The sequence below is a fragment of the Pteropus alecto genome, unplaced genomic scaffold, assembly GCF_000325575.1.
Source record: "Pteropus alecto unplaced genomic scaffold, ASM32557v1 scaffold33, whole genome shotgun sequence".
Classification (NCBI taxonomy): Eukaryota; Metazoa; Chordata; class Mammalia; order Chiroptera; family Pteropodidae; genus Pteropus; species Pteropus alecto.
This window is the reverse complement of record NW_006435762.1, coordinates 8,803,028-8,828,200: the sequence shown is the minus strand read 5'-3', so window position 1 is coordinate 8,828,200 and position 25,173 is coordinate 8,803,028. Positions and strand designations below refer to the sequence as shown.

At 37.7% G+C, this 25,173-nt stretch overlaps 1 long non-coding RNA gene across 2 annotated transcripts in view; it reads right to left on the bottom strand.

The window, feature by feature from the left end:
* Nucleotides 1-25,173, bottom strand: part of LOC112479034 — a 169,622-nt gene that overhangs the window by 65,835 nt on the left and 78,614 nt on the right. The window contains exons 3-4 of one of the 2 annotated variants that reach the window (XR_003046025.1): nucleotides 18,625-18,718; nucleotides 14,952-15,010 (exon numbers count right to left, since the gene is read on the bottom strand). This is a non-coding gene — a long non-coding RNA (uncharacterized LOC112479034). The remainder of the gene's footprint in view (nucleotides 1-14,951; nucleotides 15,011-18,624; nucleotides 18,719-25,173) is intronic. The other variant, XR_003046026.1, reaches the window with a different exon arrangement.

The window sequence follows — 25,173 nt, the reverse complement described above, 5'->3', positions numbered from 1 at the left end:
TATACAGGTCTTGTGGAGAAATATATATATTTTTTTAAATAAGAGGGCATTTACCCACCCTCCCCTCCAAAATTAAAAAAATAAAATCTATGGCTTCTTTTACTTCAAAACCAGAATGATGGCTGCTTCATAGAAGGAATTGGGTTCAATCTCTCTCACTTAACATCTCTACCCATCAGTAGCACCCAGACTTGAAGTATCAGCATCACTGCGGAGTTGATAGAAAGTCCAGAATCTCATACTACCCCCATCATAGATCTGCTGAGTCAGAATGTGCGTATTACAAATGCCTCTCCCAACAGATGATTCATACACACATTCATATTCATACATTGATCTATCAAACCCTGTCACGGCATAGAAATAGTCCTTTTCTTGGATAATATACTAGAAATAATTTCACTAAAAAAATATAATATAATAGTAGAACTAAGAATAGAATAATAATATAAATAATGATTTTACTAAAATAATCATTAAAAAATAAAATAGGGATGATTTTAAATTTATTATTTTCAAAATAAGCTATATAATTGATTTCGATTTTTTTTTCCTAAACTGTTTTGTCAACATTGATAGAACCAAAGGTTCAGTGAATGCTTTTCTCCATGAGTAAATAGACATAATATTACCTATTCCACAGGGTCCTGGTGAGGATTAAGTTAAGACAATGTGTGAACAGTGCCTGGCATGTGGCAGGAAGTCGAAAAGTAGTAGGCACTATTAGTAATCATCATTACTAATTTTTGTATCAAAGCCTAGTAGATTAACTGGCCAATTTATCTGGCCTCCAAATCAGCTTGACTTTCTCCTCTGCCCTTTTAGAGATGTGCAGATCTATAACCACAACATTTGGTTTCATATTCCTTAAATTTCTAGATATGTAAATAATGAGTCTAGATAAATAAAATTCTTCAAATATGCTGGACATAAAACACTGATTCTTCATTCTCCTGTGACTCAAAAATAAACAATGCAATATTCACTAGCTCAATTATAATTAAAACAGGAAATGCTTCAGTTGGACTTCTTCTCATGACAAAGATTATCATCGGGTTACCATTCCCTTAGCATTCTCCCTCATGTGAAAAACCCACCACAATCTTATATCTGTCAACACAGTTGCCATTTCAATCCTAGCGTCAGAACAGAGAGCTGCATAATTATTACCATGCCATATTAGCATTTTTGGGTTCCCTCGATACTAATGGGTTACAAAAGGTGACACGTGTATGGATTTTGTCAAGTTGTCACACTGCACAAAAACATAGTCTCAATCCCACAGCTGTAACATCCACCTAATGATACACTCATGTCACCGAAGTACATAAATAGCATTCTGCTGCATGTTAAGACTTCCTTTGCAATAGGATGAGCACAGGGGGATGTATGTGAATGAGTGATCACATGTCATATGAGATGATTAAAAATGAGTAGGTCCCTTTTAGAGATTAGTGGTTGTTAAATTATTTCATTCACTTGCTATTCATGATGAATAATAAATCACTCTCACTGTCTGCTGTTCTGTTCATTTATTACATAAGTATGTTTAGAAGCTAATTACTCTGAGATAGCCTTCCCAGAAAGAAGAGAATGAAGGGATAAGGAATTTTAGCTCTGACTGCAATTATTATTTTTTTTTATTAATATATTTTTTTTTATGTTGAGCCTGACAATGAGCCAGATTTTTTTCAGGATTACCCATGGTTACATCCATTGCCCAGTGTTTTTTTTTTTTTCGTTTGTTTGTTTTTTCAGACTTCTGTTTAAAATGTCCTAGTGTTTGAAAGGCTGTTGGAGAGTCTTTAAAGATCTAAAAGTCCATTAATCTAAACTAGTACTTCCTAGAACTATAAAATTTCGGCCTCTATATGGTAGGTGTATGGAAGACTTGTTTCCTTTTTGGGCATCTGTTAAAGTTTTCATAGATTGTACAACAAACACACTCAGCCTCTTCCCTCTAAGAATGCAATTAATAAATTCCTTCAGCCAGTGTTTCTTGAGTGCCTACTGCATGCTCAACATTGTAATAAGAGATTGTAGAAAAAAGACTGTAAGTCATGTTCTTGGATCTGAAAGAGCTTAAAATCAAATTAAGGAAACAATTAATAGTCATCAAATGACAAAGGTTTCAATAATTATCTATTGTTCATGAACCTTGGGCCATGCACTGTGTTAGGCACTTTTGCAAATATTATGTCATCTAACTTAAGCATAACGATACTTTGGGGTGAGTCTTATTACCATTTTACAGATGAAAAATTAAACCTCAGAGATGAGACTTGCTTTGTTCAAACAGCTGTTCAGTAGAAGAACTGAGACCAAAACCCCTCTGAACTCCAAGCCCAGTATACTTTCCCAAATCCCATATGTTCCAAATACAATATGTGAGATAATTAAGTGCTAATTTGTATGTCAAAAAGACTGAGTTTTGTAGTTCAGAGAAAAGGGCCCAGAGTTTTCAAATAAGCCTTTATAAATATAGGGCCTTCACTGAGTGAGGCTTTAAAAGATGAAAAAAGAGGCAGGGGAGAAAGAGAACAACAGAACCAAAGCCCAGAGATAAAGATAAGGATCTAATCCAAATTGAATTTGAGTAGACCAAATTGGGAGATCAGGGGGTGGGATGACTAATTGGTTAGGTTTCCCAGGCAAATGGAACAGATTTTGAAGGATCTAGAAAATTAAGCAAGGAGCTATTAGAGGCCACACAATAGGAAAGAAAGCTACTGGAGGATATTCTTTCCTTGACCAAATTTCAGTCATGTTCCTCTGAGCTGCCTTCTCAACTAGGCCTCAAACTTGGCTGATGGGAACTATAAACTCTCAGGACAAATAATTTTGTGCACCCTACACAATAAGAGACTTAAACACACTCCAGCATGGCTTCCATCAGCCCAAGGTCAGGTTCCTAGAATGACCCCAGTCCCCTTAAAATGCCTGAATGAGAAAATTCAACATAGCCACAAGAATTTTCTGTCTGTTCTAGTTAAAACCTGACTATAGTCCCCTAATCTCCCTCTTCTTAAAGTGTTTTCTTTAGAAAACTTGCAATTATAAACCCTTACTCTGTCACTTTGAGATGTGTTTTCTATAACCCAGGAATATCTTCCTCAAGGGGTCATCCTTTTGAAATGTAACGATGAAGGACGGTAGGGTCTCTGTTGCCCATTCTCTGTGGGAGGGTGGGAGCCTAACATTGATAACCGCCAGGGAGCAAATACAGACGGCCTAATCACAGTGACCAACATCCGCCTCCTCTCTCAGTGTCTTTTAGGACTCGTCCTTTAGCACATTCCAGTGTTTAAAAAGTCTCTCATCTTTTGTTTCACCGGAGCTGAGTTTAGTTTATATTGGAGTCTCTCTATACTACTGAAGTAGCCTGAAGAAAATCTGTCTTGTCATCTTTAACAAACATCCAGTTCTATCTCTCTTTCACAGTATTGGTCAAAAGAATGGCAATAAAAGCAATGTTCAGCTTAGCAGCAAGAAGCAGAATGAGTTATTTTTGCCCTTATAATCCTTCAGTGAATCTTTATCACCTACAGGTGAAAGCCCAAAGAATTAAGCATGGCACTCAAGGTCCTTTAGGTCCTGGCTCTTGCCTGCCATTCCAGTCTCTGAATGGAGTTTCAGGGCTCCCCAACCAATACCCAGGGCTATACTTAGCTATAATGTAAGCTTGCCCTTCCTAAAAGAGACCATACTTGTTTCTCACCTTCATAATTTTTCAAAGGCTACGTATTCCCTTTGCCTTAGAATAGTAAGGAAAATAGGCAGCATGCATTGAGCACTTAAGGTGTGGTAGGCTCCATCCTAAGAAATGTATATTCATTAGCACCATTAACGTTCACAATTTTATAAGTACATGGTCCCCTTTTGCACATGAGGCGACTAAGATTCAATGAGTTTAGATGATTTTCTTAAGGTCATTTAGAAAGTGGCAAATCAGAATTTAACCCAGGGACTCTGAATCTCCCCCCTGACTCAGCTTTTACTCTAGACCAAATACATCATGCTACTTCCCCTCTTCCCAGGAAACTGTTTTTCCCCTGCTTTGTTCCCATAGCCAAATTCTAGGCATACTACAAAATTTAGCTCAAAATTCTTCCTCTTGAAACAGTGCCAATCCCTCTCCTCTCTGTTTTTATAGGATCCTATGTTTGCTGTAATTATATGCATTGTCATATTCAGAGATGGTGTTTTTCATCCATTTGTGTCTCTCCCACTTTGAAGGTAGAATGTCTGGCTCATTTTCATCCCAAGCCCAGTATTTGCTACAAAACCTATACTCAGGTAAAGCCTATTGCATAAATGCTTGAAAGTGGAGAGGGATGAGTATGAGACAAGTAACTGGAAAAGTTGTGGTAGTGAGGGCCTATGTTGGTATTGGCCATAAAAGGGAAGTGAACATTTTGGCAGAAGAAAATCTACAGACTTGTTGATTTGTTGCATGGGATTATACAAAGGGAATTTAAAAAATGATCTATTCAACATATACTTATTGCACCTCTTCTGTGGGCCTAGCACTGTGGTGAGCACTTGAATGACACTGACACTCCCAGCAGGTTGCCAGGAAAACAGTAAGACCATTGGCAGAAACAGGAAAATTCTCTGGAGCAGTGATTTGGTTGGCAATATGTTTGGAGAAAAGAATTGAATGTTTCAATTGATGATTTATAAAATCTTTGATATGAACACATCTGCATTTTCCTGTTTGATTTGATTTTTAGTTTATTTTTTCCAACAGGAAGATATATATTTGTTTGTCATAAAGGAAAAGCTCATTTCAACCAGGCGAATTTTCTGTAGGTGGTAATGTAGGAGAGTGGCTTTGAATGAACATTGATTTGGTGGCTGCATAATCAAGATTGCAGTGTTATTAATGTTCTGAGGTTCTTACCATAAAACCCATATTGTTTGCTATTTTGCATAAATTTACATGCAGATTAAGGGACTTTTAACCCAGGTATATGGGAGGAGGGGAAAAATTAATACACTTTGTATAATTATATTCAAACCCAAATTAAGAGGCTATTATGCATATCACATGCAAAATAGTTTAGTAAATCCATCAACTTAATCAAGCCCCAGGTGAAGGACAGCAAGCGATAGTCAACGGTGTGCTGCTAAATATTACTCTGGGAGAAAAACAGCTATGATTTATAGGGCTTGCCATTTTCCGTGCTGAAAATACTTCCACCATGGACAATTTCAAACTACCTCTCAGATGTTGGTGAACCCTGCGTTGGGAAGAGATGTGTGCATTTGGTTCTCAGAAGTCCATTTAGGTGGGTTCCAGCATACCACAGCCTTTATCTGAAGACTAAAACTTCTCATATCTGCATTATTGAGTTTCTAAATGTAAGAGCTTCTTCTAAAAGTTGGATTGTCTAACTGGTGAAAGGAACATCGGTACCCATGAGAAGTGGCTTTGCTAAACAGTGAGCCACATGTTTCTCAAGCTTATAAATAATCCACTCTCAGAACAATCCCTCTGCCCCATCACTTCTATGTGGTTCTAGATACAGGCCATGTGTGGAGTAGATGCACTGGTCACTATGGTGAAAGGAGGTAAATACCTGGCAACCCTCTAATTATCTGCTTACATATTCTCCTCTCCTTCTAGATTCTGAGCCCCAGGAGCATAAACCATGTCTTAATCAGCATTGCATCTCCAGTGAGTCCCTGACACACAGTGAGTTCTAGATGAATGTATACATTGAATAAGAAACAGGTGAACTTGCAGGGAAAACATTACTTTTAGGACACCTGCACCACTTCCTTAACAGGTACATTGTAAAGATAATACAATGACAGATGAAAAGCATTTTGAAAAACAAAAGAATTAAATAAGCGACAGATATTATTATATTATTATTATATCTCAAAGGCATCTACTATAAACTAATTAGAGCAGTATGGGTTTTTTTATAGTCAAGAATATTGACAATAATCTCTTGTAGATACAGAAGTCTCCTGGTTATGTGGTAAATGTCTTGAAGTACTGCCTTCTAAATTATTGTCAAAACATGATAGATTACCAGTTTCAGAAGGCCATGTGTGTAAAGTACCTCAGCCCCTGGGAAAATAGAAAACTTAGTGATGGTGTTTCTAAGATCCATATTTTGACAGCAGCTCTACAGGAGTGTGTTATTTGTTAAACTTTTCTGCTTAGATTATTTTTAGCTGTTTCTTTCAAGCGTCTACCAAGTATATAGTTAAGTTCTACTGCATTCATTTCATCAAACAGCAGAATGTCTGGTCTGTTGACCATAATTTGCTGGTCTGTCATTATGCGTTACCTCAAAGATTTTCAAAAGTGGTTATCAAACAGGTAAGAACCACCTAGGAAATTTTTTCACACTACACATATTACCCAGGAGTTCGAATAGACCCACAACGTGATGTGTCCCTTTCTTCCTTACAAGCTAAAAATCACTGTTTCAGAGGGATATGTATTACATCCCATAGACATGATAGGATGGAAAAATCGAAATATTGAGGACCATCAAGCTAAAATATTTTGAAGTGTTTATAAAATGGAGTCATGTGTAAAGTAGAATATTAGAGCTAAAGGGATCTTTAAGAAGATGTAAAATCTCCTCTCACTTTCTAATGAGTAGCTGAGGCCGAGAGGTGAGGCAGTCATTCCCAGCTTCAGTGCTAGTCAGCGGGAAGGCAGGGCTGACAGGGCAGGGCTTGGTGTTTTTACATCTGTTTATACCCTCTCTCCTCACTGATGGTTTTACCACAATAGATTTTGCAGTACTAATTACCAGGGTATGATGTCCAAAATCCTATTTTATCTGTTGGCACCATCTTAGTTGGTGCTCAGTCTGTTTACACATTTGCTAGATTAATAATTATTTTATAATTTGGTATTAATTTTATTGCCTTTCTCTAGGTCCTGACCTCCTTGACCTACCTTCCAACTTCCACAGCAATATTTATACCACATATTTTATAGAGTCCTACTTTTCTTTCATTATTCAGTGAGTATTAGCATATTTTATGTACCAAGATCAGTATTATTTTTTGAAGATAGAGTAGCACACAAAATAATGTCCTTATCTTCACAGAATTTACAATCTGTCAACCAGGTAATTACAACACAGAGTAGTAAGTGCTATGATGGGAGAAAAATAGATTTCCATGGAAACCCAGAGAGGTAATACTATATTTGTTACCTGTGCTGTATAACAAATTATCCCAAAACTTAGTGGCTCAAAATAACAAACATTTCTTATATCATAAATTATGTAAATCAAGAATCCAGGTGTGGCTTAATTGGGTACCTCTGACTCAAGATCTCTCATAACATTACAGTCAAGCTGTCAGTTATGGCTATGGTCTAATCTGAAGGCTCAACTGGAAGTGACATAACATCTGTTTCCAAACTCACTTATGTGACATCTCAAAGGCCTCAAAAAACTTGTTTCTAAGTTTACTGACAAGGTTGCTGGCAGGCATCTGTTCCTCACCATGTGGGCTTCCCAACAGATATTTGAGAGCCCTCTGGCAATTGATGACCCAAGGAAGAAAGAGAGTCAGAGAGTGAGAATGGATGCTGCAGATAAAATGCATAGTCTTTTTGTAACCAAATCTTGGAAGTGACATCATAAGTAGCATGTGTACATCTTTTTACTGTATTCTATTTATTACAAATAAGTCACAGGTCTACCTCATACCAAAGAAAAAGATAGTGCAGGGGCATGAATACCAGAAACTGAGGGTCACTAGGGTCAACTCAGAAACTCCCTAAATAGGCAGAGATTAGGGGTATATGTCAAAGGAACCCCTCACTTCCCCATCCTGAAGGAGTGGCATCTGAATGAACTTGAAAGAGTGAAGGCTGAGCAGAAGGCTGGCCAGGCTGCATGGGGGTGTGTTCGTGTATATGCATACACACTCACTCAAGGCAGTGGGGGAGCTATTCTGGATTAAGAGTAGTCTGTGCAAAGTAGTGACAGAAGAGAAAGCAGGTTTAATATCCCTGAAGGATAGAAGGCTAGCAAGAGGTGGAGAGCAGTAAAGATGAGGCTGATTGGAGAAGCAAGCCAAAGGATGGGTCGTGACCTCACCCACTTGCCATCCTTTCTTCCCCTCTAATGGTTTCTGCTGTTTTATCATTGGATAGTGATAGATTGCTGAAAGATGTATCAGTCAAGATATTTTTGACTGCAAGTAAAACAATCCCCAATTCAAACTGACTTCCAAGTAGCTCAAGAAGATTCAGTAGCTAAGGAAGAGTTTTTCTACTTACCCACCCTGCCATCCTCAGTCTTGGCTTTATTCACATGGTGTCACATCACACTGTCCCATGAAAGAAGGAAAAACACTCTCTTTGTGCATTTCCTACTTGAGATAGAGAAAACCTTTATCAGGTCTTCTCTAGATTTCCCTGTCTCATTTCTCAGTGGCCAGGATTAGGTCACAGCCTAACTCCTGGGTGAGTCATTGGTAAGGGGAAAAGAATTACCTCAACTAGCTTAGACTAATCAACTAAGGTGGCATCAACCACAAATATCCACTACTGACAACTTCGTACTCAGACTAGATTAGTTTAGTCCCTTAAAGAATTCTTTTCACTGGTTTGTGCTTTAGCTTTCATGCCCTGAACTTCAATCAAGGGCAGTTTAAAGATCAGCCACATAAAATGTGCTTTAAATATTAACTGTAAAATTCTTTGTCATTCAAGGTCTTTTGTGGAAAATCGTGCATAAGAAACTCCTTCCAGAATTAAGTTTGAAAAAAAGAAACTTGAGGATAGTATACATCTTCTTTTTTGAAAACAAGAAATATGGAACTGCCCACGCTTCGCTTTCTATAATGGCTATCAGGAAACCCCAAGCCAGAGTTGGAAGTAACTCACAGACTTCTATAACAATATGAAATTATTGAGGAATTTATTGCCTGTCTGCCATCTTGGACTTCATTTTCTATTTCTGTATCTCTGTAACCCAGGTATCAGCAGATGCCTTCAAGCCTCTCTGTCTCATCAATCTCCTTTTCACTCTCTGTCATTTGGGCTTATTTCCATTACTGGTTGCCACCATAAACCCACAATATTAAGCACATGGAGAAATTTATTACTGCAGATGGCTAGAGGATGATGGAGTCAGAGGGAAAGCCCAAGGCACATATTGTATATCACTTAGGAAATTAAGTAACCTGTGTCATCAATTCTTTCCCTGTTCCTCCTTCGCATTCCTTACATCTCTTCAGAAGCAACACAAAATTCTCCCCTTAGCCTGTTGAAGGCAGTTCAAGGATCATCTTTGGTTATTTAAGTATGCTTCCGGGATTCTTCTTTCCACTCTGGGAAGGTCATTGATATACTACAAAAACAGTTCTCCCATAAGAGAAAGCCTAGCAGATAAAATATCTCCATCTCTCTTTCTCTTTCTCTCTGTCTCCCATCACAGTTACCATAGCAATTGGTTCAGAGATAAGCACATGAATTAAGATGATCTAATCAGAAGGAAGCCTGGTTCTTTTGGTTGGAAAGTTGAGAAAGATATAAGATTTTCCCTCTGTTGGTTGTAAATAAGGAATAATAAACTATATGTTATTGCACATAGCTCACCTGCAGTAATGAAGGCATTTCTAAGTCAATTTGAAGCTTTTTTTTTTTTTTTTAGATACATGCAACCAAAAATTTTCAGTTGGTATAAGGAGATAAGTGTGATCTTTAAACCTTGGCATGACTATTCTACAAATTCCCATTGCTTTAAGAACATGCTCTTATTAGTTCAACAAATATTTATAGAGTTCAGGAGAGAGGTCTGGGCTGGAGTTATAAAACCAGAATCTCTCGATACACACACACACACACACACACACACACACACACACACACACACACACACATCCACACACACACACATATATATACATATATATGTGTGTGTGTGTGTGTGTGTATATATATATGTATATAATTAACCAATTGTGTATGTGTCTTTCTTTCGGCTGCTCAAAATCATTTTTGGAAAAGGCAAATTATAAATAAGTTTAGTAAAGTTTTCTAAACAATGTTTTAAAGGACATTATTGGCTACAAAAAATAAAATGCTTGAAGTTAGAAAATGTGTGTGGCTAACTAAAATGTTTGCAGATGATTTGCTGAGTGGCTATATCACATGTGGATCTTATTTTTCTACCTTCTCCTAATGCTTACATTCAAGATGAGAAATCAATTCAATAAAATACTAGACATTTCAGAATCCAAAACCCACTTCTCAAGTATTTAGAGATTATAATTGTAATAAATATTTTGATGTAGTAAGCATATTGTAATCTATTTGAAACAATCACATTCTTTACCCTGCTATCATACAGCACTACAGTCAAGAAAGAATCCTTGACATGATATTGAATAGGTATGTGATCTCACCATGGTAAAAGAGAGTTTTTTTAAAATGCTGAAAAGGATACCTAACCCCAAACAATATTCCTGAATTATTCATTTTGCCACAATGCAGTTGGAAACCGATCCCCACAGGTCTCCTTTCCACTGTGCCCCAGCCCCCTTTGTTATTCCTTTGGAGGGTTCAGCTCCAGTCTTTGTTGTTCACAAGCCTTTACCGGAACCCAGCATGAGTATGCAAAGCCATCAATAATTTATTTTTTTCCACTTTGGGTGGTGATGATGTTACTGTATCAGCACAAAAAAATGATCCAGGTGGATAATACCAACAATAAGAGTGCTACCTTAGATGTCCCGAACACGTTTCCTCCCCGGAGCGCAAAATGCTCTCCTATCTATTGGCTCATTTGTCCTTTCAAAAGAGGGAGATACTGTTAACTTATTAAGTTAGTAGAGAAGTATAAAGGTTTAAGCCACAGTCATCAGCAGAGAAGGTAAGAATAAATAAGAAAAGGCATGGGGTCTAACTTAAAAATCGTCATACATGGAAGACAGAAATTGTTTTCTCCCTCTTGAAAATCCTCATTTGCACAGTGAAAAATAAATAAATAACTACAATAAGGTAAACTAACATTGGCATGCATTTTACAGTTTACCAAAACTCCATCTATACCATTTCAACACTACCCTGGGCAAAGGTATTTTTATCTCAATTTTCTAAATGAAATTGAGGCTCAGAGGGGTGAATTTACTTGCCTTTGATTGTGGAACTAGCAAGTGGTGAAGCCAAGACTTAAATCAAGATCTTCTGACTCTAAATCAAGTTCTTTTGTTGCTGCATTTCTTACTAGCAGTTGATAAGGGGGAATTTTATCCACATTTCAGATCAGATGGTTACTCACAGAGCTTTGAACCATTGTATAGGATAAAAGAGAAAATAATTCATCCAAAACATTAAGGCTTTAGACTCAACTGGAAACATGAAAACAACTATCACAACAAGGTCTGGTTTTATTGAAAACAATATATATATAATAAAGTTTATAATAAAATCAGACTAAATGGGCCCTGAAAACATCTCTGAGTCTCTTATCTGCTCAGGAGTGGTCAGTCTGACTCCTAGAAAAAGCAGTGGGACAATTTCGAAGGCTAGGAAGAAATGTAAATCAGTGTGAGCGTGATTTAGCTAGACAACGATTTAAGCAGAAACATACTGCTAAAATGTTAAAATTAATTACTTTAGGAAGGAGCAGGTTCAGCTTGGTTTGCTACTTCAGAGGGTTGAAGGGAAGGCAAGTTTTAGCATTAGGACCATTAAAGCCATAAAGAAAAAAAGTAAGTTTACCTATCCAGCTGATGGACCTTTCAGGATGGATTATTACAAAGCTATGCTAGGACCTGAGACTGGCCACCCGGACACTAAGTTAGAAAGGGCAGGCGGTGCCTCTACTCAGCCACTAACAAGAACGATGCTGACAACCACCCATGGAGTGCCTTCTGGAGCCAGGCTGTCCTAGGCACTTAATGCTCATCACCTCCTCTCATCCTTACAACAACCCTGGAGGAATTACCCTGTTTTGCAGCTGAGAAAAATTAGGTGCAGAGAGGCTAATTCTTCCCAAGTTTCAAGCCAGTAAGCAGCTGAGCTGGGCAATTTTAATTTGGGCCTGGGCCTCTTTCTTACCACACTGCTCTGACCCGGCGAGGTAGGGTTGTTCTACTGTGAAATATAACACACCAACTGAAAAGGTCAGGGATGAAATAAGGTAGCAAGGAGAAAGAAAGAACTCATGAAGCCTTTCTCTACTCTCTGATTCCTCACACCCTTTGTCTCAAACTAAGGGCCTCCTTCATATTCCTCCCCTCTCCCATAGTCCTGAAGGAGGGGGAAATGGAGGAGTGAGGGAGGTTTGCCAAGCCCTTGCCCTGGCCCCTAATAAGAGTCATTATTCACAACTGGCCAGCGAATCTGTGACTTGATCCAGTGTCTCTGCAAGGTGGCTTTCCAGGGGACCACCTTGGTGGTCATCACTTAAACCCCTGAAATTTGGCCTTTCAGGCTTCCAGGCATATGTGGAATGCATTATGTTTCTAATCATAACACTGCCAAAGCTTTCTTCGAATAAGGAGTTTGTGAGAGAAACTACCCAAATTAGGAAACCAGCGTGGGCACAATGGGATCAGCCTTCAGTCTCTCCTGCACACTGCCAACATTTTTCTCCTCTTGCCTGATACTGCCATCTAAGCATCCCCTTAAGTGACAGAATTTTTCACAAGGCAACCTCTGTTTTGGGAGAACTTATACCAGGTTTATTTATAATTGGCCTATTTCCAAACATCGACTTTGTTATTTTTGCTGCTGTTTTTGTTACTGGAAAATATTCACCACCAACACCCCTGCCCCCAAGACTGATCCTCTTGGACTATATTTTCTAGAAATATCACCAGGCTTCTGAAAATCAGAATCTGACTAGAGAATTACCAGTCATCATCACTTCTGCTGGTTTTCAAGTGAATATTTTACATATACTCACTCTTTACTGTATCTCCAGGTGTAACCCCAATCTTTAAACTTGGGATGTAAATAATCTGAATGATACTCTTCCCAACGGTCTCTTGTGCACCTAACTGATTAAATCTTCGGCTACAGACCTGCCTCAGTAGTTTGCTTTGTGCCTCAAACCTGAAGCCTCAATCCAAGTTCCTAATTTATCTCCCAAGGCTAGGGCACCTCCTTAATAAAAAGACATCCAAGTCAATAGTAACAAACATTCTCATTATCTCTTTTATTTCCTACAAAAACCCTATGGGACATGTACTATTATTTTAACTTTCTTGTTGAAGAAATTGAGGCACAGAGAGATTACATAACTTGCTTAAGATTGCATAGCTAGTAAACAGGCAGATTTGTAACCGTGGTAATCAATGCTGGATATCTCTTTCTCTCTCTCTCTCTCTCTCTCTCTCTCTCTCTCTCTCTCTCTCTCTCTCTCTCTCACACACACACACACAGTCTCTCAATTTTTTATTTGTAAATAACTTCAAACCTACAAAAAAACAATCAAGAATAGAAATAGTACAAAACACTGACCTACTCTTTACTGAGATTCAGCTATTATTCATTAATATTTACCCTATTTGCTTTGTCCACACTCCTTGAACCCTCTCTCACTCATCTCTATCTGCATATAATTTTTATATATTATATTATATTATGTAAAAGAGATATTCTATATGCTATTATTTTCCTGAATTATTTGGAAGAAAGTTAAATACATCATGCCCCTTTGCCCTGAAATAATTCAATGCATATTTTCTAAAATGGGGATATTCTTTTACATAACTATACCACCGTTATCTAATTCAGTAAATTTAACATTAATATAAAATTTTAATCTAATCTACATTTATAATCCAATTTTTCCAACTGACCTCAAAATGTCTGTTATATATATCATTTTTTTCTCTCTAGTACAGGATTCAGTCTAGCATTGGGTATTACATTTTGTTATCGTGTTTCTTTAGCTCCCTTTAATCTAGAACATTTCCCTAGCCTTTTTTTTTTCTTGTATGACATTGACACTTTAAATAATATTGTTAATTCCTCCTTTTTTTCCAAATAGAAAATACCTGATTTGAGGTTTGTCTAATGTTTCTTCACCATCACATTTAAAAAATTCGTTTCCAGCTAGAATATCCAAAAGTGATATTGTATTTCTCAGAGTATCATAGTCTGGGCGTATACAATGTTTATTTGCTCTTCATTGATGATTTCACTCTGTTTACCTAATCAAAGTGTTGTCTGATTTCTATGCCATACAGTTATAATTATTCCTTTTGAAACTAATAAGCAATCTGTGGGAAGTCAGTTTAAGAACATGAAAATATCCTGCTCCTCATCAAAATTTCCCCCCAGATTAAGTATCCATTGAAGATTTTTGCCTGAACTATTCTTAATTAAGATGTTTATAAAATGATTTTCTAACTCTTATGGTCCCTTCACATTTACTAATCGGCTCTTGGTATTCTGCATTAAGTATGAGCCCAGGCTTTTCCTCCTTTTATTTACTTATCTATTTATTATCAGTACAGTTTTATGGATTTCTATTTTTTTCCCAGTGGTTTACATTCATACTCTATTTTAGCATTCAAATTATTCCAGCTTTGAGCAGTGGGAGCCACTTCAAGCTTTCTCTTATCCTTATGAAAGATCCTTATCATTTTTTTTTTAACATTTTCTTATTTCCTGACATAACAAGATGTTCCAGGATTCTCTAGAAATTTTCCTTCCACAGTCTTAGATTCATCCATTTCTCTGAGGAGTCCTTGTTCTTTTAGTAAAAAATGATATTAGGGACCAAGATTTGAGTACTGGGTATGCTCATTGCAGCTGGGGTATTTCTTGCTTCTAGTTTTCTTCAGCAGACAAAGTAATATATGCATTATATACACAGATACACACATATATTTACATATATACAGACACATACATGCATACTGGCATATACACATTTATGTAAGCACATATACATTCATATACACATATAAATATTTTAGAAATCATGAGTTCACCCTTGTACCTCTAATTTGGAGCAGTCTCTTAATCACTATACGGACTTTGTTCTGTGCTTCCACATGGCTGAAAAAAAAAGATGCAAGATGGAATCCAAAATGACTTAGAAAATATTGCCTCTGTTCTATTTATGATCACTTTACATCTCCTGCTTAAAATTCCACCCCCTATTCTAGGAGCAACATTTTGTGTCCTTGAAAATTCAATTTTGTCTTTGATCCATATCTACTCCTTTTCCTTGCAAGACCATGGTGGGGGCTTGTGAGGGATAGAGCCTTGAGTTTCTTGTAGAATTTATTTTTGTGACTATCAACTGTTTTAAATACTTTCAGGTCATTCACATCAAATATATCAAATCTAAGACAGCAGCTTGTCTGTCTACCATAGGCAACGCTTGTTCTGAAAGAGTGACCAAAAAAATAAAGAAGAATAGGAAAAGCCTCTTCTGGATGAGGATGCAAGAATGGTGGTGGCAAAGGAAGATAGGGTCCCCCAAATCTTTAGATGTTGGAGTGGGGGGAAGCTGTAGTCCCCAGAGATGGACACAAGGTGGCTCAGTGACCCTGCTTCCTGGTGTTCCAGATCTTCCCGGGAGAAAAAAAAAAGTAACTATGTTCACGAGGAAGCAGTCACTGAACATTAAGGCAGCTCCCAAACAATCCGTGTAAGCTCACAACACAGCCTAGAATTAAATGCAATGAACCAGCCTCAAGGGTGATGACCTAAGTCTACCCAGGTACATCATAGGTCTTTAGAGAAGTCCTGCTCACTGGTGTGCATTGGCTTTGGCTTTCCTTTATGGCAGTTGTGTTGAGGTAGCAGTATATGATGGCTCTGGAACCAGTTAGAACTGAGATCTAGTCCTAAGCCCACTATTATTAATAAGTATGTGGTCTTTGTAATAACCTCTCTGAGCCTCAAGGTTTTTGTTTGTAAAATGAAGAGACTACAAGACTGTTATGTGAATTTGAGGTAATAAACATAAAGTCATGGCATGTAGCTAGATCTCAGATAAATGTCGACAAGTCTTAAGAATACAGAGGGTCACAATACCTTATGTATACTATGTATTCTAAGTCTTTAAGTATGTTCCCAAGCAAAATAATCCAAAGTCCAAGTTTACTTTCAGAAAAGCCTAAAGCCTGACATCATGAGAGAACAGAGCTGCGCCAAATCCATGACCATTTTTAGGTTATCTCCCAGTGTGCATTGGCTAATAGCTAACAAGAGTGTTTCCCATGTGTATCAGCCAGAATTCTACAGCAATATAATGGTTTGGATTCATGTCCTTTGTTATTGAATTTTTAGCTGTTTTCATAACTGAAAACATACCAGCTCTTACGCTTTTATTATCCTGAGAACACCTGCAATATTGTATTTTCTTTGAGACTTAAACGGCCAGATATAGTGTGGCCAAGGGCTAAAACTAAATACAAGAAGTCTTTTGCCGAGGTCTTCTCTGACTGGGTTGACTATCTTCACTGGCAGTATTCTCCCTCAAAGAACCTGAATTTCTCTAGCTTCTCTGTCCAGGGTTGCATGTCCACAGACCACTGAGGATGACTGGCAGGTAAAATGTGACTTTTGTTCTTTTCCTGTCCAGTAACTTAAAGACCAAAGCTACAGATGGGTGTTGCTGTGACAGATTCGCATGGGAGAATGCGTCTCTTAGCAATACTACACAAGAAGATGATGTCTTGAGCCTGCAGCCTCAGAACCTCTCTGCTCTCCAAGCACCATTATTCCAACTCAGATGTCTTCATGAACTAAACAGGACAAGTACATCTGTAACCCAAGTGTAAGGGGATGGGTGTAGAAGGGACTAGATGAACAACAGAAAGTATGCCTAGCCTAAAGGTTAACATTGGGTTATCTTTTAAGCACTGCACTGGCCAAAACAAATGAATCAGTTTGTTTGTGACTCCTGTGTGCCTTTATCTGATGCAGATGTTCACCCTTTGCAGACCTTAATATGAAGAAGATGACATGCCAGGGAAGCAAGAGATGGGGTCCTACTCTTGGGTGTGCCACCAATGGGCTCTGAAAACTTTGGAAGTCACTTGACTTCTCTGGGCACAGTTTCCTTTTCAGTAAGATGACGACATGAAGCCTCGGTGGAACATGAAGGTCCTCCACCATTTCTTGAGGCTCAGATTCCAGACTGGTCCCAGCCTACCTCCCCAGTCTCTGCTCCTAGAGGCTGACCTAGGTTTGAGGGGACATGAAGCTTACACAATTTGAGGAAATTTCTTTAAGAATAATAATGCAAAATTATAACTACACAACTAGATCAACGGTGAATATTTATTTAAAATGAGAAAATAAAGCATAAAAATATCAACTTTTAAAAGCCAACAAATGCCAGAAGTATCACAAAATTTAGGAAAAAATAACAAGATGTGTGTTAATTATCTGCTTGACAAACCTCTATAAATGCTCGTATTTTATATTTTTGGCTATATAATCTTATGACAAAATCCTATATTAGTCTTTCCTAAAGAGAGACTAGAAAAGTAATTCAGTTTTTCCTGAAACAGAGTTGATCAAAATTTTTTATTATTAATGATAATTTAGAAAATTTCTTTCAGTGTCACAACTCATTATTGGCAATGCTGTGTACATTTTTAATATTTTAGTCAAATTTGGGGAAATCCTCTGAGTGTCTTTTATATGTGAGCTGTACAATTTCAAGCATTCATGTCTCCTTGGGTAGAGACTAATCTGAAATATTATTTGAATTGGTGTCACTCATTCCCCCGGGGCTTCGGAGGGCCTCTGCTCTTGCCACTTCACACCAGGCACCCTCCAGCCCCACTCTTATGCAGCGGAATTTCTCAGGGGGTCTGGTACATGGCAACTCTTCACAACTCTGTGGCTTTGCAAATGCTGACCCCTCACTTTGAATTGCCCTTCCTGTCCTCTCCTCTACCCTCCTTCTTCCAGGCACAAGCAGATTCAGCCACCCCTCCTCCACACTGTCCCTGCCTTTTGCTCACACTACTGGAAGAGAACCCTTTCAGCGGTGTTATAGTTCTCTGTTCATTTGTCTGCCTTTCCCACTAGACTCAGATTTCCTTGAAGAAAAGCAATGGATCTTTCCATCTGCCTAGCATAAGGCCCGGCTCAAAAAAGATACTTTAAAAAGTATGTCACGAATACAAATTGCTCCACAACACTAATTGCAAGAAATGATACAGTTCTTTACCTCTCTAAAATAAAAGTTATTCTGCTCTGAATTCAAAATTTCAATTGGTGATAAAAAATAGCGTAGTCCTTTATTGGAGCATCTTCTTCCCTTGGGTTCAGGCAGCCCATGAAAATGAGGGATTCACTTTGGGCCATTAGTCAGCATTCGGTACCCTGGACATTGTTTGTCCTGTTCCTCTAGGAGGTGATGGAGCTGTAGTCCACTCTACTCACCATTAGATGACCCTCAGGGATCCCTTTCCACCTACTATCACCTCTGGAAGGTGCAAATATGAGCAAGGGACTGGTCTGTGCCAACTGCAGAATATTTAGACTCATTTCCTTTAAAGGACTAGAAATCTCAAAAAGGCTGAGTAAAGAAGTCATCAAATTTGTGCACCCCCACCAGCCTCAGAGAAAAAAAGGAATAAAAGGAAAGAAGGAGAGGGGAAGGAGAGGAGAGGGAGAGAGAGAGAAAGAAAGTTAAAGACTACCTTAGACAAAGAAGCCCAGAGAACACTGAGGCCTCGGTGACCTTCTTCCATGGGTGAAGGATTCAGTTACTTCTTCATCCATTTTCTGATGAGTCTGCTCAAGCAAGAAAATAATAATAATAATAAAATAAGGCACAGGTTAATTTCTACATTAATTTATTAATACATTAGCCTGCCACAAATGTTTATTGAATGAATCAATCAGTGAATGAGTTCTCATGGTTAGTTCATTATCATAAATCTGTTTTTTAAAAACAACATAAATATCATTCAGAGGAAAATAAACAGTGTCCTTCTCCTCACATGGACATAATTACCAGGTGAGAACAATGATTAGCAGCCATTCCCTTACTGCACTGGGAAAATAGACAAGGCTTATTCATGTCAGATGCAATGATGGGCTTTCCTCCCCTGCTGCAGAAAACGATGTCATGTTTATTCAGTATTTTATGGAACATGAGTAAGGCAGGTGAGATCTTGCATTTGGCTTCTACTGGCAAACTTCACACTGCAGCTATGTTACACGGCGGAGCGGCAGGGGTGGGGAATAGCTGGGTGGCAAAATAAAGCAGAACAATGTTTCCCTTAATAGAATTTCTGTAAGAGAGGCTGGATTACAATGCCATAACATCCTTTATCAAAAGACAATAACAGACTTCCAGAGCAAAATGCACCCCCACATAATGTAGCCTTTCAGTAAGGGTGATGTTTGCCGTTTAAAGAAGAAATGAAGATTTCGCTCCTTTACATCATCCGGACATTAACTTATGTAGCAGAATAAAATGGCTCACCAAGTTTTTTCTAGTTAGTAGGACTTATTTAAATTCCTTTCCACCACCACCCCCCCCATCTTCCTTTTTATAACCAGCGGCAAATTGCCAGTATTGATAAACCATTAGAAAATAAAATAAGAGACAATTTTATTGACAGCTAAATGAAGTAATGCCTGCGTTGTGTTGGTTTTCAGCAACTGAGCTTTTTGTATTCATTAAAACTCTGTAGGCAGCATGTGTTAAATTTTTGATATATGCAGTGTACACTGAAATCTTTATCTACATTAACTGAGACACCAATTTGCACCCCTGTTGCACCCTAATAGGCTGATTTATTATTTCCCAAGGCCTATTAATGAAAGAACTTGGAGTTTCTTAGTGACCTGAATCAATTTCATTTTTGGACGTAGCAAAACTTGTCAAGGCCCATGCCTCTCATTCTCTCTTTCGTCAGTGTGGGTGGATAGTGTGAGCTCTTGTGTGGTGTGCACCAGCCAGGCACCTGATGGATTGGCATGTAAGCTGAGGACTACTTGGACATCTGCACAAACTCAACTAGTGGAATGACAAAGAAATCCCATGGGATTCTCCATCACCTTCAAGGGGAGAAATGCTTACAAAAATTTCTTACAAAAAGAAATACATATAAATTAAAACAAAAGCCCCACAAAGCTATTAATAAGCACCAATCTAGAAAGGCAATGTTCATTCTCCATCATTATTAACATGTTCATAACCCCTCCACCCTCTTTAATGGTTCCTAATGATTTTTCTCCCCTATTTGAACTTAAGCCTCTGAGGGGGTCAGGGGTTGGAGAACGGCAATCTAATTTTTTTCACTGATATACCTGAAGCTCCTAGATTAGTCTGAGCTGGCTAATATTATCAACGGATAGACTTCTACACAAAAGGGAGAAAAGTAAAAAATTATTAAATGATTACTTTTTTTATGACCAGTGTTTGTTACTATTAGTGTCATGGGCCTTTGAGAATTTGATGAAAACTATGATCTCTCGATCTCTCTCTCTCTCTCTCTCTCTCTCTCTCTCTCTCCTTCTCTTTCTCTCTCTTTTTCTTCACACTGTCTTCTCTCTCTCTCTCTCTCATACACACACACACACACACACACTCTCTCTCTCTCTCTCTCTCTCTCTCTCTCTCTCTCTCTCTCTCAATGCTTGGCTGTTCATAACATTACATTTTCCATACAATTTCAAACTCCCCTAAAATCCCTCAGGTTTGTGGCAGACCTCAGCGTAATATACCCTCTGGTCCACACAGTGCCAAGAAAGAAGATGGTTTAATTACTAGAGTTGGAAAGAGGGAACAGACAGGGGATATGTGAAGGGTGGGAGAGAAGAAACTGATCCAATTGGATGAGATGATGCTTTGCTTACTGTTGCTCAATATCCTAACTCAGTCAGTCAAGCAAACCATCCAAGAATTAATTTGATATACTAATCACTATTCACAGCCCAGAATATATTAGAGATAATCAGCAAATTTGTTAAAAGCCACATAAAATAGTCCTCCTTTCTCTTCCAAATTTGTTAGTTGATTTATTCCCTGGGGTGACTAAGTTACAGAGTTCTTTACTATAGCTTCTCTTTGTGGAGGGAGTTCAGAATATTCAGGAGAGGAGTAAATCTTCCTGTCCTGAAGTGGATTGATCCCAGAATTAAATTACCCCATAATTTTGCTATCTTGGAATAGAATTCCAAAAAGCTCTGAACAGTGAGCTGAGTCTGAAGAATCACAGGTCAAATCAGCAGCTGTCCTTCCTGTGAGATGAAGACACTGCTGCTGGTTTTGACAGATTTTGGCTATTTCCATTGCTCCTGTTATTTTCAAGGCATTTCTCAGCAAATCCATCGATTGATCAGATCTATCGATTGCTGGACAAACATTGATGTTAGCATTTCCATATCACATATCATATAGGTTAGCTTTATTTCTGGTACATCGTTTCAGTATGTACCCAGAAGGCTGAAAGCCTGCATATTACTCCGCACAGCATTCTTAGTTGTTCATTGTCATGTTTCATCTTGTACCAGGAAAATGTAGAGCCAAACGTTGCAATCAGGATTATGAAACAGAGTCTATTGTGAAATCCTGACACCTTTGCAGAATTCTGACAATAAATATACTGACCGCAAATTTAGGTAAATTTAATTAGAAATAAATACACACAAATACACACACATACACACACACAATTGTCCCAGTTATGATATGGTACATTTTGAAGTAAAACATGCCAAAATATCATAAATCAGATATGTGGAGAATTGAACTCATGGATATATAGTCATTCTTGTGTTTCTAGGTTATGAAGATAGTAAAAGTGAAGCAGATTAGAAATAAAAAAAAAAAAGGAAAGAAACACATTCTTTAAGAGGCTCTGAATATTAGTTTCATAACAAGAGGGAGTTTTTCATAGGCAAATAAGATTATAATTTTAGCTTTGCCACGAATTGGCTAGATAATCTTGGCCTAGTTGCTTAATTACTTTGCTCTTTGGTTTCCTTGCCTTTACAAGGATAATAATAGTTAGCTTTACGGCAGTTGGAAGGATCAAGTAGGATTATGTCTATAAAGCACAGGGCAGGGCCCAGGAGCACCAAGCGTGCATTCAGTAAATAGAAGTTGCCTTCTTCCATCGCCAAGGGACCAAGGAAGAACTAAACAGAAAGAAAAGGAGACCACAGGCAGATCAGGAGGACAGACAATTGGTGGACTGTCCAGTCTTCAAATCCTGTTAGCAAAAAATACAAAGATTTGTCTTTTAAGGCTATCTCTTTGAGGCACTATGGGGAGGAGCAAACATGGCTTCTAATAAGAGATGAGGGTAAACACGGTATCTCTCCTACTAAGAGATGAGGGTAAACACGGTATCTCTCCTACCAAGTAAGTATCTGAAAAACAAAATAAATGAATAAACAAAACAAACTCATGGATACAGAGAACAAACTGTTGGTTGCCAGATAAGAGGGGAATTGGGGCTTGATAAAAATGGTGAAGCGATTGAGAAGTACAGATTGACAGTTTCAAAATAGTCATGGGGATGTAAAGTACAGCATAGGGAATATTGTTAATAATATTGTAATAATCATGTATAGTGCCAGGTGGGTACTAGACTTATCAGGGGGATCACTTCGTAAGTTATATATAAATGTCTAACCACTATATTGTACACCTAAAACTAATATATTGAATGTCAACTGTAATTGAAAAAAAATTTAATTAAAAAAAAAGAGATGAGGGTGGCTGCAGGGAATAAGCTATTTCAAATTTATGACAGAAGAGGCAAAACAGTTGAGAAAATCTTAAAAATTAAAGTAAAATCAAGGTCCTACTTGTTTGGCAATACTAAAATTTAGGTAAGTCGTTTTAAAGGGAAAGACAAGTACTATTAAAGCCAACAAGCCATCAATATGTATGCTCGGAAGAAAACAAACACTGCAGGAAATGCTTATAGTAAATGAAAATCCAACCAATTCACAACGAAAGAAACACTGTGGGCTCAAAGCCAGAAACTATTCTTGGATTGAAGATTTTTTATGACACTAAATTTAACCATCTGGAATTCTTTTTTAAAATAGCACTGTTTTCAACCTTCTCAAGTGAAAAATTTGCATTTAATGGGAAATGTGCACTTTATCGCAGGGATGGAATTCCTGGCCTTAGGGTTAGTTACTCTTGAAGAAGCAAGACCCACATTGTAGCAAATATTTTCCAGGCATGAATGATTGAGACTTGCATAGGTTGAAGAGCAGAGAATGTTTCTTTCCCCAACAAGTAATGCCCCATGGTGAGTCTTCTCCAAAGGGAAGCCACTAATCTTGTCTGTGAGGATGAAACAAGTCAAGAGAAAAGGCACAGCTGTAGAATAAATGACTGGTATAATTAACACCATTGTTAGGAAGGACTTAGTTATCAAGGGATAAAAGAGTCAATAGCAAATTTAAGCAATGAAATAATGTGCCATGGGTGGTTTCTCAAACTCTTGCTTACTTTAGGAAATTATGATGAGCTAATCAAAGAGCATCCTGATCCTATAATAGAATAAAGGGAGTACTGTAGGACCAAAAAAAAAAAAAAAACCCAAATAATTCATTTCTAAGACAACAGTTAATTCTGTTGCTAAGAGCATAATAGGTTAATTAAGAAATTTGTTAGTGATGAGGTTGGCACAGTTTCATTTCCAGGAGATACTGCTTGTTAATACATGAGTGTAACTAATAGTTGTTGAATAGTGACATGCTTTTGCAGAAGGGAGGATGGAGAGATGTCTTCTTAGCTCATGGAGAGACAAGTCTCCCTTTGCTCGCCCTACCCACCACATTCTTATACTAACAAGAAAGTAGCCTTGTCACTACTTGTGTCTATTGTCTGCTTATGAAGAGACCAGATGGAGAATTCAGATTCCCACACTTCATGGATTTTAACTTATTCTGCCTCTTTTCTTTTAAGAAGCTAAAAAGAAAGCTACTGATGGTAAAATATTCTTAAACTGTATATCATTGTTGAAGTTTTTGATTGCAAGAAACAGAAAGTCCCAACTCAAACAATAAAGGATTTATTACTGATTATGTCTGATTGTAACACACACGATTATTTTATGAATCACTAAGAAAAAAAACACTGCCAGTTAATATTAACATAATGCTCTCTAATGATTTAAAACTTATTTTATACCTATGAATATTATACCTATTGAAAGAGAATTGTAAAACTCTAGACATATATTTTAACACACATTGCAACTATACTATATATTCTATAGCAGAAATATATGTATATATACAACCATAAATCAAACACATTGGTTCATATTCTTAAAGCATCTTCACATTTAGAGTTTGATCTCCTGAATTACTTTTTAAATTCAAAGTCATCAATACCCACATTTCTTTTACCTAGTATTATCCTCTTGATATCGCAATGTCGGTGATGTGGCATTTCTTAAAAGATTGCTCAACTATAGCTTCTTGAATTTTCTTCCAAGCACTGACACTTATTATGGAAGTTTTATGATGGCGCTTTCTTTATCTTTGCAGAAGATGTCAATGGAAGGTGTTCAGACAGAAAACAAAAGCCCGACTCGAATGTCCTTCAACGGTTTGTTGACTGAACTGTAAAGGGGCTGCAGTTGTCAGTCATGTCACTGAGAATAACAAATCAATTTGACATATGAACAGGCAGTGAAAACTATGTCAAGACCTCCCCTGGCCAGCAGTGATTGCAAGATATTATCATGGCAGAATAATTCTGATTTCTGAGATGTTGAACAATGAAAAGAAAGTACAACTTAGAATCAACAAAAAACATTATCTTATTTAACAAGAAATCTGAAGATATGATAGCTCTAGGGCAGGTTAATTCAGTGGCTCAATGATGTTATCAGGGATCCAGCTTCTTTTCACCTTTGTACTCAAGCATCTTCAGCATAGTATCTTGTGCTCAGTTCACTGCCTTCGTGGACCTAGATGATGTTAGAGTTGCAGGAGTCATATGCCCAAAGGAGGAAAATGGAGTGTTTGTTCCTAAGTGTCTTTTTTATCAATAAGCATAATGATCTCTTTGGAGAATATTCCAGTCTCACAGGATAGAAAATAAATAAATAAATAAACATCATTGTTCAGCTCTATCCCATTGTTACTTCGCAGGAATTCGGGCCTAATGTTAACAGATCTTCCAGTTTGTTAAAAAGCATCATAAAACTTGATTTGTCTGTGGAATACTCCAATTTTGAAAACATAGCTCTAATCCATCA